Below are 23,760 nucleotides of genomic sequence, written 5' to 3'. Positions count from 1 at the left end.
AAATGGAACCAGGTGGTACCTGTGTGCAGAAATTCCTATCTCAACTCAAAAGTGAGGACTGCCCAATATTCTACATGACACGTCAAAAAAGCTAAATTAATTCTGTGCCTTGCCACCTCTTTCCCTTTTTCTTACCTCCTTTCTGACCTTCGGCACTTGTGGTTTGTTCTGGTCCAAGGTGAGGTGTCTGGGCTGGAGGGAATGTTGTTTCTGGTCTTAATGGAACCTGGGGAGTGGGCTCTGAAGAAAGAGTTCAGAGATTAAACTTGGGGTGCAGACTTGGGAGTGGTAGCTGAACTGTGGGGTTCTGAGGCTCCTTGAAGGAATGCCCACTTGCTTCAATTGATTCTTGACATTTATATTTGTAAATTAAGCAAATAACACAAAGGACATTGTGGGTGTTCAGTGCAGTCTACCACCCAAATAAAATGCAGTTGAGTGCCATCTCTTCCCAGAAATTCTAGTCACCTCTTAGACGTGGGGAACACAAAATATTCTAGATCAGTGGTTCTCAACTGGTGATCTGAGAACCCTGGGGGGGGGGTCTGCATAACACACCCAGGGGTGTCCCTGGCACCATTCACATAACAGAAACTACTATAGGTAAGTCAAATTTTCAAAAGCATGGAGTGCATGGTTTTGCTTTTCAAAAACAGAGGGCCAGCAGCACTTAGCTAATTACAAACTACTGTTCTAGATGACTCAAATGGCAACAGATCCCAACCAATTGATTAGACACCTCTGTTTCCATTCCTACCTCCCTTCAGAATGGTGGTTTGTTCTGGTCCAGGGTGAGGCGTCTGGACTGGAGGTAAAGTCGTTTCTGGTCTCAGTGGAACCTGGGGAGTGGGCTCTGAAGAAAGAGTTCAGAGATTATTGTTCTAGATGACTCAAATGGCAACAGATCCCAACCAATTGATTAGACACCTCTGTTTCCATTCCTACCTCCCTTCAGAATGGTGGTTTGTTCTGGTCCAGGGTGAGGTGTCTGGACTGGAGGTAAAGTCGTCTCTGGTCTCAATGGAACTTGGGGAGTGGGTTCTGAAGAAAGAGTTCAGAGATTAAACTTGTGGTGCAGACTTGAGAGTAGCAGCTGAATACATTTCTCTGTGGGGTTCTGTGCCTCCTTGAAGGAATGCCCACTTGCTTCAATTCATTCTTGACATTTATATTTGTAAATTAAGCAAATATCACAAAAGACATTGTGGGTGTTCAGTGCAGTCTACCACCCAAAGGAAATTCAGTTGGGTGGCATCTCTTCCTAGAAATTCTAGTGACCTCTTAGATGTGGGGAAGACACAATACTCTAGAACAGTGGTTCCCAATTGGTGATCTGTGGACACTCAGAGGGTCTGTGGCACCATTCACATAACAAAAAGTTCTACAGAGATATCAAAATTTTCAAAAGCACGGATTGCATGGCTTGACTTTTGAAAAACAGAGGGCCTGCAGTGCTTAGCTAAATAGGAACAACTGTTCTGGATGACTCAAATGGCAACAGATCCCAACCAGTTGATTAGACATCTCTGTTTCTATTCGTACTGTGACGGCGCAATGACATTCCCTCCCCTTGGCGCCATTGGGCCTGCCCTCACGTAAATATAGTGCAACCATCTCACAGTACACCAATTACATGAATTTCTACAAATTACCCCATATTATCTAGTGGGGACTTGTGTGAGGGAAAACTTCATGGTTTGGAGTCTCATGCAGGATTTGATCAAATAAACAAGAAATATTTTATTAAACAAAGGACACTTCTGGTTATAATGTTATTTCAGGAAACCGTTCACCTAATAATATTTATACTAAACCTAAGGGTTGTTATGGACTTCTGATCAAGCACAGTTTGTTTTAAACTTCAGTTGCTTATGTTCAGTTACTTCGCTTCAGGTAGATGTTACAGGTTTTTAGACTAAAGGGTAAATGTTCAGCTTATTTCCAGTTATTTCACTTCAGTTCTTTCTCAGTTGCACAGCTGTTACTGCTTAATACCTTGGTTCTTAAACAAGGTGGTACTTCTTGTCAGTTACACACCCCTTTGACAACCCTACTGCTGAGGTACTCCAAGTAACAGACTCAAGGGATCACCACACCCCTCTTAACTGGTTTGGGAGTATTTCACTTTTGTAGCAGAATCTCTCCCCTCCTGACTGGAATGAGACTTAAGTAGACTGTATCTTTCCAGCTTCTACTTCTCCTGGCTCAGCCTCAGCCTCCCAGTTAATTCTTGGCCTATTACTCTCATGGGACACCATACACTGTCCTTCACACTAAACTCAGAGACTCCTTTATGTAGCTTTTGATATATTCCTGAGAGTGGATGTTTCTACCCAGAACCAACTTTTTCTCTTCTCACCCCCTATCTCCCAAACTGAAACCTGTCTCCCAACCTAAAACCTGTCTCTCCAAATCCTTTCCTTTTCAACTCCCTCTCTTGGAACCCTGGCCAATCAGAAGCTGCCATTCATTAACTGTTTGCAGGCAGGGAAAAAGAAAAAGAAAAAGAAAACACTTGGTAACCCAAACCTGCCCTGAAAAACAAACTTTTCTATCATACCTACCTCCCTTCAGAATGGTGGTTTGTTCTGGTCCAGGGTGAGGTGTCTGGGCTGGAGGGAAAGTTGTCTCTGGTCTCAATGGAACCTGAGGAGTGGGGGCTGAAGAAAGAGTTCAGAAATTATTGTTCTAGAAAACTCAAATGGCAATAGATCCCAACCAGTTGATTAGACACCTCTGTTTCCATTCCTACCTCCCTTCAGAATGGTGGTTTGTTCTGGTCCAAGGTGAGGCGTCTGGACTGGAGGTAAAGTTGTCTCTGGTCTCAATGGAACCTGGGGAGTGGGGGCTGAAGAAAGAGTTCAGAGATTATTGTTCTAGATGACTCAAATGGCAAACAGATCCCAACCAGTTGATTAGACACCTCTGTTTCCATTCCTACCTCCCTTCAGAATGGTGGTTTGTTCTGGTCCAGGGTGAGGTGTCTGGACTGGAGGTAAAGTTGTCTCCGGTCTCAATGGAACCTGGGGAGTGGGTTCTGAAGAAAGAGTTCAGAGATTAAACTTGTGGTGCAGACTTGAGAGTAGCAGCTGAATACATTTCTCTGTGGGGTTCTGTGCCTCCTTGAAGGAATGCCCACTTGCATCAATTCATTCTTGACATTTATATTTGTAAATTAAGCAAATAACACAAAGGACATTGTGGGTGTTCAGTGCAGTCTACCACCCAAATAAAATGCAGTTGGGTGGCATCTCTTCCCAGAAATTCTAGTCACTTCTTAGACGTGGGGAACACACAATATTCTAAATCAGTGGTTCCCAATTGGTGATCTGCGGACCCCAGGGGGTCTGCATAACCCACCCAGGTGGTCCGTGGCACCATTCACAAAACAAAAGCTACTATAGAGATATCAAAATTTTCAAAAGCATGGGGTGCATGGCTTGGCTTTTCAAAAACAGGGGGCCTGCAGTACTTAGCTAATTAGGAACAACTGTTCTAGATGACTCAAATGGCAACAGATCCCAACCAGTTGATTAGACACCTCTGTTTCCATTCCTACCTCCCTTCAGAATGGTGGTTTGTTCTGGTCCAGGGTGAGGTGTCTGGACTGGAGGTAAAGTCGTCTCTGGTCTCAATGGAACCTGTGGAGTGGGGGCTGAAGAAAGAGTTCAGAAATTACTGTTCTAGATGATTCAAATGGCAACAGATCCCAATCAGTTGATTAGATACCTCTGTTTCCATTCCTACCTCCCTTCAGAATGGTGGTTTGTTCTGGTCCAAGGTGAGGTGTCTGGACTGGAGGTAAAGTTGTCTCCGGTTTCAATGGAGCCTGGGGGCTGGGGGCTGATAAGAAATGTCAGAAGTGAAACTTGTGGTGCAGCCACAGTCATATCAGATGCATACATTTCTCCATGGGGATTTTTGACCCATTGATGGTTTTCCTCCTCTCCTGCTAGGTATCTATATTTGCAACAAGTATATATCACAAAGGACATTGAGTGCCCAGTAAGGTCTGTCATCCAAAGCAAATGTAACCAGGTGGTGATTCTATGCAGAAATTCCTATCTTAACTCAAAACTGAGGACTGTGCTATAGTCTACATGACACAAGAGCAGCCGAGCCCAAATGAGTCTGTGCCTTGTCATATCTTTTTCCTGTTCTTACCTCCTTTCTGACTCTCGGCACTGGTGGTTTGTTCTGGTCCAGGCTGAGGTGTCTGGACTGGAGGTAAAGTCGTCTCTGGTCCCCCTGGAGCCTGGGGGCTGGGGACTGAAGAGAGAATAAAGAAATGAAATTTGGGCGCAGACATGGGAGTAGCAGCTGAAGACATTTCTCTGTGCCCAAATGAAGGAAAGCCCACTTACTTTAATCTACTCCAGGTTTTTATATTTGTAAATTAATCAAATATCACAAATGATATCGTGAGTGTCCAGTGCAGTCCACCCTCCAAAGAAGATGCAGTTGGGTGATATCTCCACCCAGAAGTTCTTTCCACCTCCCGGAAGTCATATGCTGGATGACTTAAAGGGCAACAGATCCCAACCAGTTGATTTGACATCCCTGTTTCCATTATTACCTCCCTTCTGACCCTCAGCACTGGGGGTTGGCTCTGGTTCAGGGTGAAATGTCTGAGCAGGAGGTAAAGTCTCTGGTGTCGATGTTGCTGAAGGGCTGGAGGCTATAAGGAGAAAGAACATAGCTTGCTTGCTTGCATTCCATTTACTAAAGCACTTTGTTGATTCCTCTGTTTTTTTTTAACCTGTGACACATTTCAACCTGTACATTATCTCCCAACCCCAACCAGTTCTTTGTACTTATTCCATAAGCATCCCCTCCTCAGGATTTGAATTGGTAATGATAGGTATTGAAGTCTGTACTGTAGGTTGCTGCACATTATTGGTATATTTGGCTTGAGGGAGTGCTGTTAGGTTTGTTTGTGCACCATGTACCAACGTAAAATGGGTGGTAGTGGCCATGCTGGAGCTAATCTAATTGATGTGAGGGAAGTTTCTATAATCAGCTGTGACAGTGTGACACTAAAAAGGCATGCTAACCTGGAGAACCTTTCAAAGGCTTTCTGACCACCACCTGCTTAGACTGCCTTTAAGAACATCAGAAGAACCTGCTTGAACTGGTCATTGGCCAATCTAGTCCAGTATCCTGTTCTCATATTGGGCAAACAGATGCCTATGGGAAACTTGGAATCAGGATCAGAGTGCAGCAGCCACTCTCCCCACTTGTGATGTCCAACAACTGGTCTTCAGAGGCAATTTTTGTGGCCAGTAGCCATTGATAGCCTGCTCCTCCATGAATCTGTCTATTTTAAAGCCTTCCAATTTGGTGGCCATCACTAGATCTTGTGGGAGCACAGTTGAACTATGCAGTGTGAGAAGATTTCCTCTTCCTTTTGTCTATGTCCTTAACTTTGAAACATTTGCGTTCTGGACTAAGCCTGCAACCATGGGGAGATTTCAGGGATACTTGAATATGATGCAATTCTGTAATATTTTTCTGGCATTTCTTCTAGGTTATTTGGTTGGGTGACTGGCTTTGGTTTTCATGTGATTCTGTCTTGGCCTTCAGGAAGAGATGTGCTATGTGACCAAGCAAGCAAGCATTTGCAAAATACTTGGCAACATAACACAGCAACGCCCAAGCACCTTACCCTTCTGACTAAGCCCTGCTCAGGCACCTGTCTTATCCTTTGGACTCCCATTTGTAGTCAAGGCAGAAGGAGAAGGATCTGATGGAACTCTAGCCTCCTCCCCACCCTGGACCAATATATATTGTTACATGCTACCCCAATCTCCAAGTGGGTTCCACCAGTGCTTACCCAGGGTTTGGTCTCCTTGAAACGAAGGTCAGTGGAGACTGGGGTCTCTTTAGGCTATACGTTTATTTACACATGTATACATCCTGAGCATTGGATGGATGGGCTCATAGCATTAACAACCCATCAGATCTTGGGTTCCTATTAGGTTTCCAGGGGAGCCCCAAAGCGCAGCAATGAGCAAGTCATATCTCTGTGTCCTCCAGTTTCCAGCATTCAGGGCTCAGGTTTTTCACTCTCGCACAACAACTCTGGCTTTTGTTCTCCTAAGTACCAGCCAGAAAGCCCCCCCCCCCATTTGTTCCATGGCACAGAGCAACTTCTTTGGATATGCTAAATCGTGAGACATAACTAGTCAGCCAAAGCCATTGCCTTGAGATAGGAACCAGATTGGCAAACTTGCTAGTATACATTCTATACCCACAGGTGCAGGATCCCAATAATTGGAAGAGACTTAGGGCATCATCCAGAATGACTCTCCCCCCCAAAACTCATAACAGTCTATTATGAGTGTGCACAGGCCCCCAATATTCATCTTGAATCAGATTCCTAAATAAATACACGGCAGTCCTTTCAAGTAATTATGGTATTGGTAACAGAACTATGGAAATGCTCACCAGTAGGACAGTAGGCTTCGGGGCAAATGAAGCGCACTTGATAGTCACGGCATGACTTGCCCTTTTCTTGCTGGGCATTGATACAAGCAAAGCCACTGGTGGCATCATTCCTGTTGGGAACACAGGGAAGAACAGGGTGTCAGGGATGGGCCAAGGAAAGGCAGCCGCAAGAGGCAGAAATCCAAAGATAAGAACCCGTAGAATAGAGGACATGGAATCTCACACAGAAAACTTCTGCCCAGTCTCAGATGCCGGAATCCCATCCACTGTCTGGACCTCAATTGCAAGCGGCTGGGGGCAGATGATGTGGGGATTTTCATCCCAGAACTGGGACAGGAGTTCGTAGTCCCCAGTCCCGGAAGGATTGTCGCGGTCAAACCAACGGGTCTTGCATTCTGCAAAAGAAGTGGGGGGGAAGGGAATGAAAAACCGACTTTCAAAGGAAGCAGGTGCCTTTGGTCTTCCCTTCAAAGAAATAAGAACGCTGGAAAGTCACAACTATTTTTTTTTTTAATGCTGCAATATAGAACCGTAGAATTGTAGAGTTGGAAGAGGCCATGGGCATAGCCAGGATTTTTGTTAGGGGGGCAGGCTTTTGTTGAGGGGCAGAACCTCAGATTTGTATTTATTTGTATTGATTTTTACTGATGGGGGACAGCAGCCCCCCTGCCCCCCTAGGCTACACCCATAGAAAGGGTCCCCAAAGATCACCTCATCCAACCTTCATCAGAGCTATATACTCAGCTGTTTTTTGCCAGAGAGCTTACAAAATTACAGCGGCATGTTATCAATTGTAAATCGCTTAATGGTTTGGGTTTCGATAATTAAGCCGGCACTGTGGGTTAAACCACAGAACCTAGGACTTGCCGATCAGAAGGTCAGCGGTTCGAATCCCCGAAACAGGGTGAGGTCCCATTGCTTGGTCCCTGCTCCTGCCAACCTAGCAGTTCTAAAGCACGTCAAAGTGCAAGTAGATAAATAGGTCTACTCCGGCGGGAAGGTAAACGGCATTTCCGTGTGCTGCTCTGGTTCACCAGAAGCGGCTTAGTCATGCTGGCCACATGACCCGGAAGCTGTATGCCGGCTCCCTCGGCCAATAAAGCGAGATGAGCGCCGCAACCCCAGAGTCAGTCACGACTGGACCTAATGGTCAGGGGTCCTTTACCTTATATAGGATTAATTATCAAAACCTCTAAGCAGATTACATAAAATCTAAAATGCACATTACCAATAAAACACCAATATCCTGTTAATACAAGTAATAATACATATTTTTAAATTTACAAATTAGAATGATCATTTAAAGTTAGAATAATTATTTTTTTAACCATAGACTAGAAAGGTTTTTGGGAGTTATTCGTAAATATTGAAAATAAAATAGCAAAGAAAGAAATGAACCCACCCACCAGCCCACCAGCCAGAGGCACCTCTGAAAAACCATAGGCCAGAGCGGATCACATCCACCCCACCCCTACCCCAGGATGTCTCAAGCTCCAGTTCCCCAATACAAGAGGAGCTTGAACTATCCGGTTTGTGCATCTGTGTCTGTAGCCGAGGAACAGAAAGAGAAAAGGAAAATTACTGACCTTTTGCAGGGGGTTGTTTAACCTCCTGAGCACCTAAAGAAAAGAAACAGCAGGTTACCACCGGTTTAGACCAGAAGTGATGCAGAAACCTGGGGCTTAACTAGATGAGACTCCATGTGTACAACTAGTCATTGCAGAGAGGGCTTTTCTGAAGTAAGCTGCAGGTGGGGAGATGGGGCTGTTGAGACAGACTCTGACATTGGAGGTGGAATTGAAAGGCTGGTCTTTAACCCTTTACCCCCTTGATGGATGAAGGGAAATACTAGGACCTGGGAGGCCAGGGTTCAAATTGCCTTGGCCATGAAGCTCATAAGGTGACCTTAGGTCAGCCACAGCCTCTCAGCCTAACCTATCTCACCGGGTTGGCGTGAATATAAAATTGGGTGGAAGGGAGGACCATGGATGCCACTTTGAGCTCCTAGGAGGAAAGATGGGATAGAATAATAATAATAATAATAATAATAATAATAATAATAATAATAAAAATAAAAAAAAATTGCAGTGGGAGGAAAACTTTCCCTTTCCTTCTTCTCCTTCTCCTCCTTCTCTGAGAGCCAGTGAGCCACCACACTGAGAGCCAGTGTGGTGTAGTGGTTAAGAGCGGTAGTCTCGTAATCTGGGGAACCGGGTTCGTGTCTCCGCTCCTCCACATGCAGCTGCTGGGTGACCTTGGGCCAGTCACACTTCTTTGAAGTCTCTCAGCCCCACTCACCTCACAGAGTGTTTGTTGTGGGGGAGGAAGGGAAAGGAGATTGTTAGCCGCTTTGAGACTCCTGAAGGGGAGTGAAAGGCGGGATATCAAGTCCAAACTCTTCTTCTTCTTCTTCTAATACCAAGATGGTCTATCTCACCCAGTATTGCCTAAGGGGCAGCACTCATGGACAGAGAGCTGTTGAGTGGTCCAGGGTCTCTCAGTGAAGACTATGAATGGCTCAATCAAGATTTGAGGTGGGGTCTCCCTGGCTTCGGCCCACCCCAACTGCACCTCGATGTCTTCCCCTCAACAACATTTCTGGTGGATTTTCCCAAGCACACATCTGGGCTCAGAACTTGGCTCCGGGGTGGGGGTGGGATGTAAGCTGACCATTTTGTTTTTATTCTGTCCCCCTTCCTCCCCACTTCACATGTCCCTTAATAAATTTGCAATAATAAAAAAATCAGTCAACAAATAGTTCCTCCCAGAACTTGAATTAGCTTATAGTCGAACCAGAGGTACATTTTCAAGAGGGACACGGGTGGCACTGTGGTCTAAACCACTGAGCCTCTTGGGCTTGCTGATCAGAAGGTTGGTGGTTCGAATCCCCGCGATGGGGTGAGCTCCCGTTGCTCTGTCCCAGCTCCTGCCAACGTAGCAGTTCAAAAGCGCTCCAGTGCAAGGAGATAAATAGGTATCACTGCGGCGGGAAGGTAAACGGTGTTTCCGTGCGCCCTGGTTTCCATCACAGTGTTCCATTGTGCCAGAAGCGGTTTAGTTATGATGGCCACATGACCCGGAAAGCTGTCTGTGGACAAACGCTGGCTCCCTCAGCCTGAAAGCAAGGTGAGCGCCACACCCCATAGTCACCTTTGACTGGACTTAACTGTCCAGGGGCCCTTTACCTTTACCTTACCTTTTACATTTCCTCTGAAGTTTCTGTATTAATAAAGGGATGGTCATCCACTGTTATGAAGACTGAGTGATTAGAGTCCCCTTTCGACATGCAGGCTGAGGCATATTTTTGGCCTAGTCTAATATTTTTGTGGTCTAACCATGTTATGCATTAGATCAAGGGCTGCAGGTCAGTGGTAGAGCATCTTATTTGCCTTACACATGTTCCCATATTCAATCCTCAGCATCTGCAGGTAGGGCTGGGAGAGATTTCAGTCTCAAACCCTGGAGAGCAGCAGCCAGTTAGTGTGGACAACACTGAACTAGATGGACAAGTGGTCTGACCGAATATAAGGGAGCTTCCTGTATCTCTAGGCACACCTGCTCCCTCCCCAATGGCTGGATCAAAACCTCACAAGGGGGCTGTGGACACTTACCTGTGAGGGACAGAGCCAAGAGCACCCCAAGGAGCTGAAGGAAGACAACAGATAAGAAGAAGAATTAACACAGCGTAGATGGAAGGAGAGATCTGCTGAATTTTCCAGGAAGTGGACCTCTCATTCTGACCAATGGATGTTGAGTTATAGTATCATGACAGAAGGGAAAAAATGGGACAATTCCCTGCTTCCCATCCCCATCTTTGATATTTTGCTTCCCATCTCTTTCACTCCTCTTACTATGGATGGTTAATGTTGTACATAATTGTCCATCTCAACACAGTACTAATGCTGAAAAGTGGAAAGGAAACATGCTGCTTTGGGTTTAGGAAATGATGGGAGAATTCTTACCGTGCTCTGGAAGACCTTCATCTTGTGGAAACTGTGTGTGTTCAATCCTGAGGAACGATGGTTTTATGAGCACCTGGAACCCACTGCCATGCGTAACCTGACCTTTTGCATTTCCTGTTCGGCTGCATTGTTGCCCTGCTGACATTTGGCGACCAGGAAGCCTTATCCTGTTGACACCATCCATCTTGTGTTTCTTCACAATAACTTCCAGAGGTGCAGAGAAGAGCTTCTGTATTCAGGCGGCTCCCCATGCTCCACCCACAAGGTCAAATGTCAACGGAAGGTAGGGTAAGTGTCCATGCAGAGCGGTTAGAGAAAACGCAACTGCCCCAGGGACGTCACAATCTCTTGAAACTGGAACTTGAGGTGTTCCGGTTGAAGCATTTTGATGGGTTTATGGCAGAAGCAGAAACAAACACAAGTTTATCTTCTAGTATGGGTTATTTATTGAGCTGAGAGTGAGTTCCTGGGGTTAATGGGGATGGTATGAGGTTCAGAAACTCCAAGTGTCCTTATTTTCCGGGGACACTCCTGGATTTACAGAAGTTGTCCCAGTTTCTGATTTGATCCTGGAATGTCCCACTTTTCCTTAGAACATCCCTATTTTCATAGGAGAAATGTTGAAGGGTATGGAGTTATGCAACCCCCGAGCCAAGGAAATAAGTAACTATACAATCTTTAGAAGCCATCTGAAGGCAGCCCTGTATAGGGAAATTTTTTTAATGTTTAATGTTTTATTATGCTTTTATATATGTTGGATGGCACCCAAAGTGGTTGGGGCAACCCAGTCAGATGGCTGGCATATAAATAATAACATTATTATTATTATTATTATTATTATTATTATTATTATTATTATTTAGGACGTCCCTATTTTCATGGGAGAAATGTTAGTGGGTATGGAGGCTCAGTGTTGGAGCACAGTAGCTCAGTGGTAAGAGTATCTGCTTTGAATCTAGAAGGTCCCAGGTTCAATCCCCAGCATCTCCAGGTAGGACTGGGGAAAAATCTTGGCCGAAACTCTGGAGAGGCGCTGCCAGTCAGTGCAGAAAGTATTTAGCTAGATGAATCAATGGTTTGACTCAGTTTAAGGCTGCTTCTTAAGTTCCTGTTTTGGGAACCTGGCCTGGTAGCAAATGGACAGCTACTGCAAGCTTTGGAGCTCTGGAGTCATGTGCTGTTCCCATCAACAATTGCCAAGGGACGGGACCCAGGAACTTCTGCATTCCTAGCACTTGCTCTGCACTGGCAGTGCTCCTAAGGGTGATTTCAGGATGAGGAACAAAAAAGGCCAGCCACATAGCAACGAGAACCAAACTGCACAAGAAGATGACACCTGAAACGAAGTTTGCGGGTAGGAAGTGTCAAGCAAATTCTCCAGGGAAGGGCAAATCTGATATTTTCAGTTTCTCCTGGGTTCTCACTTTTTCAAACTTACCTTCACTTATTCACATTCCATATATATATATATATATATATATATATATATATATATATATATACTTTTCAAGTTTATACATTTCACTGATTTTACAATCATTTTGACATTTCAGAACCTGACGTCCTTCCCCCTCTTTCTGCGGTTCCTTAAATTGATTTTTAATATCTTCTGCATATCCAGATTAACTTAATTTGCTTGTTTATTCATCTTCTCCAAATATATACTCTAATGAAACTGCAGGTTATTATATTAATCCTGCCAAAGTTTTTATCTGTTTACAATTTATCTGTAAATATTCAATAAACCATTTCCATGCTTTTATTAATTTTTATTAATTTATTAATAATTTTAAAAAGTGTTATCTTGATTTCTTATTTTTCCAGTATTCACATTTCCATACCGGGTTGACAATTTTAATAAAGAAGCCCTCAGGAAAATCCACCAGCATTTTAGTGTGAATTTCTTCTAACACACACACATGTACGCAATTTTGCCTAATATAATTGATGCATCTTTATGCACCCCACCCCACCAGCATTCTGTCCTCATAGTGGTTGACCGGATGCCTGTGGGAAGCCCAGTAGCAGGACCTGAGCACAAGAGCTCTCTCCTCTCCTGCAATTCCCAGCAATTGGTATTCCAAAGCATTACTGTCTCTGACCATGGAGGCCGGCTGGGCACAGCCATCATGGCTAGTATCCATTGATAGACTTGTCCTCTAGGAATTTGTCCGATCCTCTTTTAAAGACATCCAAGAGAGCCAGTGTGGTGTAGTGGTTAAGAGCGGCAGTCTCGTAATCTGGTGAACCGGGTTCACGTCCCCGCTCCTCCACATGCAGCTGCTGGGTGACCTTGGGCTAGTCACACTTCTTTGAAGTCTCTCAGCCCCACTCACCTCACAGAGTGTTTGTTGTGGGGGAAGAGGGCAGTGGCGTAGCGTGGGGGTGCAGGGGGGGCCGGCCGCACCGGGCGCAACATCTGGGGGGGGCGCGCTCGCACTCGCAGCTCTCTGCCCCTACCTGGCTCCATGGGTTAGGGGGCGCAAATTACTACGCCACTGGAGGAGGGGAAAGGAGACTGTTAGCCGCTTTGAGACTCCTGAAGGGGAGTGAAAGGCGGGATATCAAGTCCAAACTCTTCTTCTTCTTCTTCTTCTTCTTCAAGTTGATGCCCATCACTGCTTCCTGTGGCAGTGAGTTCCATAGACAAACATCCCACAACACACCCAAAGTTACAAGATTCTCCCGAATCTCTGGACTTCCGACCTTCCCCTCTGTGGGTTCTGTTATTAAACCTTTTCCACTGCATCTTTTTTTAAATAATCCAAGATTTTTTATGTAACTCCATTGTATCCATAGTTCTCATTACATTACAAGTGTTATCGCAGTCCTGCTAATGTTTTCAACCGTTTACAGTAGTTTTTAAGATTAAATTGTAAATTTCCCCCATTCCTTATTAAAGTTTTGGTCTTCCTGGTTCCTGACCTTTCTGGTCAGTTTTGCCATTTCAGCATAGTCCAACAACTTCATTTGCCATTCTTCTCTGGTAGGGACTTTATCTTCTTTCCATCTCTGAGTTAACAACATCCACACGGCTGTTGTCGCATACATAAAAAGTAATTTCTGCTCCCTTGGAATTTTGGCACCTACAATTCTTAATAGAAAAGCCTCTGTGTGGTTTTTTTAATAAAAGTTATTCTAAACATTTTTTCCAATTCATTATATATCATTTCCCAGAATGCTTTTATTGCCTTACACATCCACCACATATGATAAAAGGTGAATCTTTCAACATTCAACTCATGTCCATGAGTTCTGGTGGCATAAATGAGGAGGAAAAACCTTTTCATTCATTTCCCCCCTATATATTACGTGACTGACGAACAGCATTGCAAAATTTGGAGAAGTGCAAATTTTGAAAGTTGCCTGTGTTTCGGTTCCTGTATTGCTTTGGAAAGTGCCAATTATATAGTCTCACCTTTAAATGTGATGGAAATTGAACTTCTCCCCTGGGTCTTTCTCAGCCACGCCTGGTGATGCTGAGCATCTTCCGCATGCAAAAGCATGTTCTGAACTAACTGAACAGTCTTTCCCCCTCTTCAACATTAATGATCATTAGCTGAGTATTAACTTTTTAAAAAAGTCATGCTGGATTTTATTGTACATATTGCTGCATCAAGGGTACTTGGGTCTGGTGTATGATCAGTGAGGGTTTCATGGGCATCCACAGAAGATCACGGTAGAAGAATCTTAATGCAGTCATACATCCAGTAATAATAATAATAATAATAATAATAATAATAATAATAATAATAATAATAATAATAATTTATTTATACCCCACCCATCTGGCTGGGTTTCCCCAGCCACTCTGGGCACTTTCAACAGGGCTGCCTTCAGATGTCTTCTAAAAGTCTGGTAGTTGTTTTTCTCTTTGACATCTGGTGGGAGGGTGTTCCACAGGGTGGGTGCCACTACTGAGAAGGCCCTGTGCCTGGTTCCCTGTAACTTGGCTTCTCACAGCGAGGGAACCGCGAGAAGGCCCTTGGCGCTGGACCTCAGTGTCCAGGCAGAACAATGGGGGTGGAGATGCTCCTTCAGGTATACTGGACCGAGGCCATTTAGGGCTTTAAAGGTCAGCACCAACACTTTGAATTGTGCTTGGAAACGTACAATTGCATCAAGATTGCTTTTGTCCACTGCTTAATCAATGTGCATTTTCCCTTTGGCTGCATACAGTAGCACCTCAGCTTACGTTACCCGAGGGTAACATAAACTTCAGGTTGCAAAAGCGGCAAACCTGGAAGTGTTTCGCCTCATGCACATGCACAGAAGCGGTCTACTGCTTCTCCTCCAGTTTCAAAAACCTCGGGATCCAGGCCGGACCTCCGGAACAGATCCCGTTCACAACTGGAGGTACCACTGTACTTCTTTTCTGGAATTATTTTTTTAAAAAAATCCTGCAAGTTAAACCAAAATTCAGGAGGAGCAGACAGAGCAAACCGGAGGCGCAATAACAGTGCTGGAAATCATCTCACCCCTGTCCCAGATTGGGTGGGTAATGAATGCCATGAGGTCTAGAATTTTTATTCATTGGAGGGTTTTATTCGGCCTTTGCGCCAACTCATCCTGGTGTCATGCATGGAGACGAGATACACATCTCCAGAGACTTAGACACAGTTAATGGACTTGTATTTCAGACACAATAGGTGTAGCATGGAAGATACTCATCCCCCAACCTACCTGTTATGACAGCTCAGAAATCTCTTCATAGAGGTTTCCACAAGGAGGGAGGAAGCAGGATGTCAATGTTCCTGGGGCTCTTCCTCTTCTTCCTCTTGCAACAGAATCCTGGCTGGTGATCTTCCATCAATCAGAAACACTCATTGCCTTATCTCCTGGATATCAAGTGTGTTTACATCACATAAAGTATAAATGGGATGGTACATTTCTCTGAACATGTGCAGCATGCACTGGGGTGGCGGGCGCTGCCATTGGCAGAGTCTTCCTGCGATGTGTGTGCAGATGATGCATTTATTTAATTTTGTAAATTCTTTGCTGCTTTTCCGCCAATAGGCCTTCAAGGCTGCGTACAATTTTTCGAATAACTTGTTTTTAATCGGTCTATGGCGATTTGGTCGACAGACTATAAACATTGAAGACAGCATAGGGTTATCAAGGAGAGCACAGCAGAGGAAAAATGCAGTGGTTTGTAACCAATGCCAGCCCTATTCAGAGCAGTCCCAGTTAAATTAATGAATATGATTAACACAGGTCCCTCTGTTTGAATGGCTCTGTTCTGAGTAGATGTTAGCTGGCTACAACACATTATATGTGCACACAAATTGTGCTTTTTAAAGTAACGCGACAAAACATAAACAAGAAAATCCATGAACGATTAGGGGGAAAAATACAGTTTTGATTCAGGGGCTCTCCAAATATCATTTTACTTACGCATTCATGTTTATTTATAGGGCTGGACACTGGATTCAGCCAAAGCCCTGAATATTAAACTAAATCCTCCTAACTGTAGGGATTCTAGGCTTCGCTTGAGTCAGGTGGTGACAACCTCAGAGCAGCTGAGAACTCCGAATGCTTTGGTTTTGCTTTAGAAACAAGATTTAGGCCAGTTAATCCAGAAGCCCCCAAAATCAAGAAGGAATGCTGAGTAGGAGAATTTCAGAAGCATCCCCAGCCAGATGCCCCAGCGAGTTTGTCTGCGATGCATCTCAAGCACTGGACCGTTCCACTTCTCCTATAAACTTTGGAAAGTGGTTTGTCTGTTCCCTACAGGTTCAGCTACCTCCTGAGATATTGTAGTCACACTCCTGATATCTCTGCCAAATTTGGCACAAGCGTTTTCAGAGGTGGGGATGGGGTCTGTGTCAATATTTGGACACCCCAATTTGAGATGTGTATCTCAAAAAATATCTGAGATGTGCTTATGGTTGAAAGTTCTTTTAAATTATTTTAAATATTATTTTCAGTGTTGTAACCCAGCTTGGGAACTTACAGTCAAGGGTGGGTAATGACTAAATAAATAGTGATGGTGATGATATATTAATGATGATGATAGTAATAATAAGAAGAACAATGTCACCAAACGCATCCCGAGAGTTCCTGAGGCGGAGGTGGTAGACTTTGGTGCCGTTTGTATGCCAGGCGCCATTTTGAATCAAGATGGTGGACCAAAACATCACTTTGGTATGATTTTGCCTGTTCTTTGACATAGACTTGGTGACCTCTTGAGATATTTTTGCCATATTTGACACGAGAGTTCCTGACACAGGAGCCAACTCCTAGGGGCTGAGGTCCTTTCATCCCCCCAATAAAACATTTGAGGAGGCAGGGGACGCTATTCAATTGGTGTGTGTGCACTGCATCATGTGATTGATTATGCAGGTGGGGCTTACCTGGCTCCTCCCAATATTTTATCCAAGTTGACACCCCTGGTTCCTGAGCTGAGGCGTGGGAGACTTAAAAAAATATATTGTTTAATCATTTTTTCGATACAAACTTCAACCGCAAAAGACACATACAACAAAAACCATAATAACAATAATAACACAATTTGACAGTTCAGATCTGAATACACTGATATACCTATGACTACACCTTTTTAAACAATATTTTCCCACCTCTCTCTCCTCTCCCTACTTCCCACCACTATCCGCCTTATTGCTTAAATATTCATTCCAGATTTCTTCATGTTTATCCATTCTTATTTTGTGCCAACATACAATTCGTTTGTATGTAGCTAATCTGTCCATACAGTGGTACCTCAGGTTAAGTACTTAATTCATTCTGGAGGTCCATTCTTAACCTGAAACTGTTCGTAACCTGAAGCACCACTTTAGCTAATGGGGCCTCCTGCTGCCGCACCGCCAGAGCACAATTTCTCTTCTCATCCTGAAGCAAAGTTCTTAACCTGAAGCACTATTTCAGGGTTAGCGGAGTCTGTAACCTGAGGCGGATGTAACCCGAGGTACCACTGTATTATCAAGCCATGTGCTCAATGGAATCATCACCATTTGGATTCCAGGGTGCCAGTTTGAATCAAGATGGCAGACTGAAATGTGACTTTGGCATGACTTTGCAATGGGTCCAAACTCACAAATTACACTATTCATTTGAAAAACACAATATTTTTGAGTTTCGGGGGGAGGGGGGAATCCCAGCCAGTGCTGGGCTCTCCCCGCTAGCTACAGATGGAAGTGAAATATTCTAACAGGCTTTGCAAGCTGAACTGGTTTGGTACTTGGCCTTTGGCACATCTTGCTTTTGCTACCTTCACCTCCCGTTTGGCTACAGTGGGGATTGCATTGCAGGCCTGGAAAAAGTGTTTCAGTAAACTTTGGCCCAATTCATGCACGATGAACATGCCACAGTGCCCTGCTGGATTGGACCAAATGCCCATCTGATCCAGCATTTTCTGCTTGCATGGAATGGCCAGTCAGATCCCTCTGAAAACCAGCAAGCAGAACTTGAAGGCAACAGATCTCTCCTGCACATGACTCCCCCTTCGACTTCCGATTCCCATCTTGGAAATCTGGGGTGGGGTGGGGAGTGGGGAGAGGCGATCACATGTCAGCTCCCACCTCACCACAGTTTAGAAAGTGAAGCAGGCATAGACAAACTCCTGCCCTCCAGATGTTGTACTCCATGGTCAATATTCAGGGATGAAGAGGGCTGGAGTCTAGCAAAACCCAGAAGCTGTCATAGTGCCCCCCCCCCCGATTTAAGCCTTAGATTAATTCATGAGGTGCTACCTTCCTGTTAACCAGAAGGTTGGTGGTTCAAGCCCACCCCAGGAGGGCTGTGGGCAGGATTGGACAAGATGAACCTTGGGGGTCCCTTCCCACTCTACAATTCTATGATTCAACAGTTCTGGGTTGTGGCAACCCCAAAAATAAGGGATTCCAGAAAGGAAATGGAGGAGCACATCACTAAAAACATTGAGACCCAGCTGCAAAATACCAGTATTTGAATACCTTACAGGCAGGAGATCAGCTAGGGAGGTAGGAGGACCTCTGAACAACAAGGAAGTGAAAGAGGTGCTAAAGGAGGATAAGGAGACTGCAGAGAAGCTGAACGAATTCTTTCCATCTGTCTAAAGTGTGGAAATTATAGGGCAGAACATTGAACCTGAACTAACTTCCCCAAGAAGGGAGTCTGTGGAACTGTGGTAAATAGCAGTACTGGGAAAAGATTAAATTTTTGAGACCTTATTGGCAAACCAAAAACTGACAGAACACCAGATCATATGTACATAAAATGAGCCCTGTTGGATCAGGATAAATGCCCATCTCGTTCAGCGTCGAGCCTTCACAGTGGTCACACAGATGCCTCTGAGAAGCCCGCAAGGAAGACATGAGCACTGATTCAGTGGACTACTCATGACTCATTTGAGTCATAGGTGTGACCAGGTCATAGATACCCCCAGGACAGGGCATGCCTAATGTACATGTGGCCTTTTAAAAAAGCAAACCAGAAGCTCAGTGGTTTGGGAAGGGGAGAACTCTAAGCATTTTGACACAAACGTAGGGCAAGGCACCATTCTGTGTGACGCAGGTTTCAGAAAGAGAAGTGTTGCAAAGTTGTCTAGCTGGTACACTGCTTTCCGCTCCCTGCCCCCATGCTACAAGCAGACGTGTTTATACTGTTCAACATACAAAACTTCAAGAGTGTTGTACATTTTAAGACTTGAAAACGAATTTAAGGCAACAGCCGCAATAGAACATCTTTGATGGTTCAAGCAACGTGACTGGGCCACACAACAGGGTAGGCCTACATGACGAAGAAGAAGAAGAAGAGTTTGGATTTGAGGTCCCGCTTTATCACTACCCGAAGGAGTCTCAAAGTGGCTAACATTCTCCGTTCCCTTCCTCCCCCACAACAAACACTCTGTGAGGTGAGTGGGGCTGAGAGACTTCAGAGAAGTGTGACTAGCCCAAGGTCACCCAGCAGCTGCATGTGGAGGAGCGGAGACGCAAACCCGGTTCACCAGATTACGAGTCTACCACTCTTAATCACTACACCACACTGGCTCTCTAACTAAGAACATTCTAACTAAGAACATTCTAAGCAAGCACCTGAAGCAGGTATGGGGAACCCCTCGTTCCTCCTGATGTGGTCAAACTACAACTCCCATCAGCGCCAGCAAATGTGGCCAATAGCCAGGTCTGATGAGAGTTGTAGTTTGGCAGCAACTGGAGGGCCACAGGTTCTCTACACCTCATCTAAAGCAAGAAACAGAACCTGTGGATACGAATGGAAAAGGAAATTGATTTTGTTTGCATTTCAGCAAGAAAGTACTTATTGTATTTTGCAGTCTCTGAAAAAATACGGAAGCTGAAATTTGAGTCTTTCCATCGATGGCCAGTAGAGGGCAACAACACGGCACAATAAGCATACTGTGTTCAGAGAAATGATTTCTTAAGTTGAACCAAGCGAATTTCCTGACACTCATGCCAGTTCCAGGTTGTCCCTAGTTTCTGATTGCATCAAAGGCAAGAGTGTGCAGCTCTGAATCCCATGTCCTGAAGAAAGCGCCTCTAGAGAAGGAGGAATATTGGGAACTGCTTTATCTAGAGCCAGACCCTTGGCTTGGTCCATCTAGCTCATCATTGTTTAGGATTTCTGACAGGGCTATTTAAAAGAAGATTAGACAAATTCATCAAGGACAAGGTTATAAGTAGCTACTAGCTGGGCTCTGCTTCAATGGTCAGAGGCAAGAATGCTTCTGAATTCCATTTTCTGGAATTTTCTGGAGTGCTCTTGTGCTCTGGACTAGATGAGCCACTAGCCTGGTCCTGTAGGAATCTTCTTAATAAACACCGAAAACAAGGTGGCAAAGCCAAAACCAGTCAGGTAGAGGCACAATGTTGGAGGCAACAAGGAGCTCAGCTGCACACCTGCTGTTTTATGTCTGTGATAATAAGCATTTTACTGTATTTGCAATGGCCTCTGACTACAAGCAATAAATATTTATTGGAATAGATACGCCCATCCATTCACGCACCCATCTCTATCTTCAATCCAAACATCAAAGACATGTTATCAGAGTTCTAGGACACAGTCAGCCAGGGAAAATTACAGGGGGGAGCGGTGACGCAAATCAGTGGGGAGTGTTGTGGGGGCCAGATAAAACACCCTGGAGGGCCAGCACCTTTGGACCTTGGTTCTGAGGTTCCCCACCTGTGTTGTCAAGAGATCCAAGAGACTAAGGGGGTGTGAAGGAATTCTGAGCCCTGGGGACAGGTGGGAGCTGTGTCAGGGTGGGTGAGTGGCTCAAGCAAACAGGGACGCAGCTACTGCAACCTACAATGAAAGGGTTGAAATAGCTGCCAAGGGATTGCTCCTGGGTGAACCTAGTGGAGCTTCCTTGCAAGCCCTAAAGAGTCAGGCAAATGATGTATGAGCATCACCACGATGCTGATGGTACCATTAAGACAACAGAAGTAACAGTCAGAGAATCCAGTGTGTGTGTATTAGAATCATAGAACTGTAGTGTTGGAACCCCCAAGTTCAACCCCCTGCAAGGCAGGAATATACAGCTGTCCCATGCAGGCATTGAACCTGCAACCTTGGCATTATCAGCAGTGATAAAGCAGGAACAGCTGGCAGGTGGGGAAAGAGGGAGATCCCTGGCTGGGTCCTGCCTCAAATATAGCAGGCCATGCCCCCAGAGCCAGCTGATTGGCTGGCCAGGGTGTGACGCAGCTGGGAATCCCCCCAATCGCGCGGGGCTGGGCTCCAGCCGCTGCGTGCGTGGTGGGGCTGTGAAGCCCACAACCCCACCTCCTCTGTACAGTGGAAGTAGCTTTATCAGCAGTCAACAGAGCTATCCAGGCTGAACTATCATATATATAATAAATTATAATTATTTTTTAAAAAGCTGCATTATGTTGGTAATTGCTGCTATGACCTTTTTTTAAAAAAAAGTTAATTTTTTTCATTTTGCTTACAAAGACACACACACACACACACACACACTGTCACCCTTATCAGAATTTAATAAGCACATAAACTTCCGTTTCAAAGAGGCGCTGGTGTCCAACACCTATCATTCAGACTTCCTTTATGATGGATCAGTAAAATAAACAGTGACTCATATCCTCAAGTTCCCCATCTCCACAAATACACTTATGGTTGGGTGTCATGAAGCATCTTCCACCTGGCCTCTAGAAGTTACTGCATCTTATGGGAGCAAATTCTAACTATGCCCTGTGTGAAAAAGTTGGTGTAGACAATACTAAGCTAGATGGATCAGTGGCCTGACTCTGGATAAGGAAGCTTCCCAAGTAAAGGAAGGGAAAATGATGATCAGATAGATGTTTACAGTCCAGTTCCAGAATTAAGTTTAGAAGTCCTTGAAGAGGAACTAGAATTCAGGATGAGTGGAATTCAGGAAGGAAGGAAGGAATTCATGAATAATAGAATATCAGGGTTGTTTCCAGCCTTAGTCCAGAGCTCAGCTTGGGGAGCTTCCTGGACCACCCTAATCTTGTTGTTTCTTTGATGTTTTGGTTATCTTGGGTCAGGTTGGAGACATTGCATTTTCCTTGGAGTCTGCGAAAAAGCTGAAGGAGCTCTTGGAAAGGAATGCGGGATCTGCCCCCCTCCACATGAGAAACCAGCTCACCTTCTTTATTCTCTGTGGAAACCCAGAGCTGCTGGAAGAATTCCAGGGCATCTGTAAAGGGAAACATGCCCCCCCATAATTTTCAAGAGGCTTGGTGAGTTGTGAGGGCTCCTGATCTCCTTGCTCTGTCTCATAGGAAGCCCCTGTTTCCTTTCGCATGGAAGGGTGGGGTTGTGGGCATTAAAAGCTGAAACTTGTGAAGGCTTGTCCTTTTGGGCAAACCGGGTGCTGCCCAACCAACCTGTCTGCCTTCTGCCATCCTGTTTTCACACTTACGAGGCACTGGAAGCAAGCATCCTCCTTGTTGCATCCTCCATTATCCCTTTTAGAAAATGTGGCAGGGAGGAAATTGGGGATGGACATCTTTGTGGGCACCAGGGGAAAACCTCATGGGCACCATGGTGCCCACAGGCATCCCCTTGGTGACCCCTGGCATAAGTTATACAAGGAGCCACCTATGGGGAGCAGCTCTCATCATGGGCATCATCTGGAGGGATTCTACAATGGTGATTGAATCCAGGATGTGTACCTCCTGCGCACTCTTTATGGAAACATGCAGCTGAAGAGAGATCATAGGTATTCGAAACAAAATGTGCATTCTAGCTAGCTCCCCACCTACCTTCATTCGCAGGGAATGTGAGTGTCTGTTTAAGCATCACTTATAACATCAGGAAACAATCAACCTGGTCTTTTTCTTGAACAGATCTTGCTGTGCCCAACATTGTTCTGTGTGATATCTGTGCCAATGCTGACTGCACTAGCTGTTATTGATGGTGGTAGATGATGTGCCTGGCAGAAGGATCGATTAGCAAAAGCTAGCAGAAGACCTGAGATTTCTGATTGTGCCCTTGACTTGTTCTCTCCTTCCTTCCTGCTGAGGTTTGGAAGGAGCAGCGATGTTCTTTTAGCTCTCCTGAATCTTCACATCAATTTCTGAGATGTGGCAATTCCAGGCAAACCTCCCCAGAGCTTTCATGTTTACTGTCCTTCCTGATGGAGAGGTTCAGCAAATGTGTCCTACTTTTCAACTATTTCTGAACTGTGTTTCAGTGTGTGCATCGCTCTTGTCAATGACAGCCATCAACAAAACATCCCTTCTCACATGGAGAAGGCATCTCCCGCTGGGTGTTTGACCCTTCCGTTACCTGGTCATTGTAGCAACTGTTAAAGGATTTGCACTTCCATGTTGTTCATGCACAAATCTCAAATAAATACGTGGTTACATGAGCACAACCTCATCAATACTTCTGCTTAGTTCATGGTTTTGTGGCTGGGTGAAAATCACTAGCAATGAAAGAGGAGGCACATATTAGGGAAGATGGAGCATCCTTAGCTGGCTCAGCCAAGGACATTTTGGGTTGTATCCAACATTGGTCCAACTAACTTAGGTCCATCAATTTCAATGCGTCTATTCTAACTCAGCAGGATACAATGCTGTGCTGCTTGAAATTCAAGATGTTAATTCTCATTTTGTGTAAAGAATTGCAGTTGAATCTTATGTCATAGATTTATTACATATGCAGCATTGATAGAACATGGTTATAAGCCTCTATGGACACACAATGATTTTTGGAATGGTACCTTTATTTAAAAACTGAAATGACTTAAATGTTAAATGTAATTAAATAAACATTTGGTGCTTATTTGGGGACAGGGGTAGGATGGTTGAATATTGAATGTTGATTCTTGCATAAATATGTAAAAATGATAACAGATTTGGGAGGAAAAGATAAAGTAAAACTACCTTTCCTTTCTCTTACATAGTAA

At 44.7% G+C, this 23,760-nt stretch overlaps 2 long non-coding RNA genes across 2 annotated transcripts; one reads left to right on the top strand and one right to left on the bottom strand.

Moving 5' to 3' along the window:
* Positions 1 to 2,767: 2,767 nt before the first annotated feature.
* LOC310768035 lies at positions 2,768 to 3,641 on the bottom strand. Its single transcript, XR_014551169.1, has 3 exons — positions 3,560 to 3,641; positions 2,942 to 3,037; positions 2,768 to 2,848 (listed from the first exon to the last, which is right to left on the bottom strand). It is a non-coding gene; the product is annotated as an uncharacterized lncRNA (long non-coding RNA).
* Positions 3,642 to 21,803: 18,162 nt separating this feature from the next.
* Positions 21,804 to 23,217, top strand: LOC310768175. Its single transcript, XR_014551195.1, has 2 exons — positions 21,804 to 22,087; positions 22,697 to 23,217. It is a non-coding gene; the product is annotated as an uncharacterized lncRNA (long non-coding RNA).
* The last annotated feature ends 543 nt before the right edge of the window (positions 23,218 to 23,760 follow it).

Source organism: Podarcis filfolensis, assembly GCF_964270895.1.
Source record: "Podarcis filfolensis genome assembly, chromosome: 8".
NCBI lineage: Eukaryota > Metazoa > Chordata > Lepidosauria > Squamata > Lacertidae > Podarcis > Podarcis filfolensis.
This window is presented reverse-complemented; position numbering and strand designations above follow the sequence as displayed.